At 39.2% G+C, this 2375-nt stretch overlaps 1 non-coding gene across 1 annotated transcript; it reads left to right on the top strand.

Moving 5' to 3' along the window:
• The first annotated feature begins 667 nt into the window (after positions 1-667).
• LOC114407971 lies at positions 668-774 on the top strand. The gene has a single exon (XR_003665774.1). It is a non-coding gene; the product is annotated as a small nucleolar RNA R71 (small nucleolar RNA).
• The last annotated feature ends 1601 nt before the right edge of the window (positions 775-2375 follow it).

The following is a 2375-nucleotide window of genomic DNA, read 5'->3' as shown; positions in this document are numbered from 1 at the left end:
AGCCTCAACTGCTTGCTGTTTCTGGGGCTGTTGCTGTTGTTGCTGATGGATTGGTGGAGGAACGTATAGTTTGCTTGGGCCAACAACATTCTAAAAATAAGGTTGTTGTTGTTGTTGTTGCTGCTGTTGTGAAGGATTCGACCATCTAGGGTTGGGATGATTCCTCCACCCGGGATTGTAGATGTTGCTGGAAAGGTCATAATTGTTCTGTTGTTTCTGATTTTGGTACTGAGGTTGAGGAGGTCAGTTGTAGATGTTTGCAGCATAAGCTTCAAGCTGTTCAATTGCTTCAGATTGTTGCACAGAAGGGCAAAGGTTTATGTTGTGGTCGGCAGAGGAGCATAAACCCCAAAGTCTGGCGATAAGTGCAGATTTTTTATTCATGGCCAGTTTGGTTACCAGGTTAACTAAGGCATCTAGTTTACCTTCAGGCTTCTTAGTCTCACCTGATGGAGATGAATTCGTGGCTACTTCATGCACTCCTCTAATGAAAATAGCATCACTTCTGGCACTAAATTGCTGGGAGTTTGAAGCCATCTTCTCAATTAAACTTTTGGCTTCAGTAGGGGTCATGTCTCCAAGGGCTCCACCACTGGCAGCATCTATCATACTTCTCTCCATGTTACTGAGTCCTTCATAAAAATATTGGAGAAGAAGCTGCTCAGAAATCTGGTGGTGAGGGCAACTGGCAAATAGTATCTTAAATCTCTCCCAGTATTCATATAAGCTCTCTCCACTAAGTTGTCTAATGCCAGAAATATCCTTTCTGATGGCCATGGTCTTGGAAGCAGGGAAATTTTTTTCTAAGAATACTCTCTTGAGGTCATCCCAGCTCGTGATGGACCGTGGAGCAAGGTAATAAAGCCAGTCCTTTGCCACTCCCTCTAAAGAATGAGGAAAGGCCTTTAGAAATATGTGATCCTCTTGGACATCTGGGGGTTTCATGGTGGAGCAGACAATATGGAATTCCTTCAGATGTTTGTGCGGCTCTTCACCTGCAAGGCCATGAAACTTTGGAAGCAAATGGATCAGTCTAGTTTTAAGAACATATGGGACATCCTCATCAGGGTATTGGATACACAAGCTTTAGTTGGTGAAATCAGGTGTAGCCATTTCCCTTAGAGTCCTCTCACGGGGTGGAGGTTGTGCCATGTTCTCAGAATGTTCAAAATCAAAATGTTCAAAACAATAATGCTCAAAATCACCAATAACAAAATGCTCAGGATTCTCAAAAGGTACTAAATGATGTCTAACTAATCTATGAAATATCCTATCTATCTCAGGATTAAAGGGTTGTAAGTCAGATGGATTGCCTCTAGTCATAGACTATATTCAGCATGCACAACTAGTTGTCTTCTCATGCAAGTAATATTGTAGGTTTGAACTACAACTACCATTAAATGATATCCAAATGACTTGAAATTTTGTGAGCAACCTTATAAAATGATGAGAAGATAGCACAAAAAATTTCAAATGAAAATTCAATGTCTAACTATAGAAGCTAAAAATGGTAAGTTAAGAAAAATAAGAGAATAATACTTGGAAAACAAAAAACTTTTGACAGAATCGCAATTTTTGGAAGAAGGAGACCTCAGCCAGCCTATGGCAGGCTGCCACGGCATGGGAAATTTTTTTTTACCCCAAATACATATATAATAATTGTGATTCTGATAACCGGAGCAAAAGTTATGGTCGTTTGAAGTTTTGACAAAAATCAAATTTGCTACTTTTTTGGAACTTTCAAATATGACCAAACTAAGGGCTCCAACTATTTTTCCCACAAAATATGGATCAAAAGAAGTGACCACAAAAACATTCAGCCAAAAATAACAACTATAGCTACCAAAACAAAAATAACAGCTATTTGTCTGCAGATCCCTCATGTAAGACTAGACTCAGCTCAAGTAGCTTACGAAAGTTTAGCCTAATTTAGCCTAAGCTTTGTCCATAGATCCCTCATGTAAGACTAGGCCTAAACCAAACAGCATTATTATAACAACATAATTCAAACCAAAACTTAACCCGCAAATCCCTCATGTAAGATTAAGTTTCGATCCTGCTTCAATCAAGTTCTAAGGCAACAGTACATTTCCCAATGCTAAAGTCACCTAACTGTGCACACAAGTGGGTGATCAGACCGAAAGCATACGAACATTAAGCATTGAACACAGAAAACATAATCAATTAGATATTAGGTATTTACATCAGTTGTTCATTAGAAATCCCCAACTAGGGTGTTTAGCCAGCCATTACAAAGAAACCCTAACAATAGATGAGATTAAAAATAGAGAATGATTGTTCCTTACACAAGAAGGGGGATTCCTCCTCCTCTTCTCAACATCTCACACTCACTCTCTACTCAATAATCTCTCTCA

Source organism: Glycine soja, chromosome 3 (assembly GCF_004193775.1).
Source record: "Glycine soja cultivar W05 chromosome 3, ASM419377v2, whole genome shotgun sequence".
NCBI classification, from domain to species: domain Eukaryota; kingdom Viridiplantae; phylum Streptophyta; class Magnoliopsida; order Fabales; family Fabaceae; genus Glycine; species Glycine soja.
The sequence above is the reverse complement of the archived record's forward strand: the minus strand, read 5'-3'. Positions and strand labels throughout refer to the sequence as shown.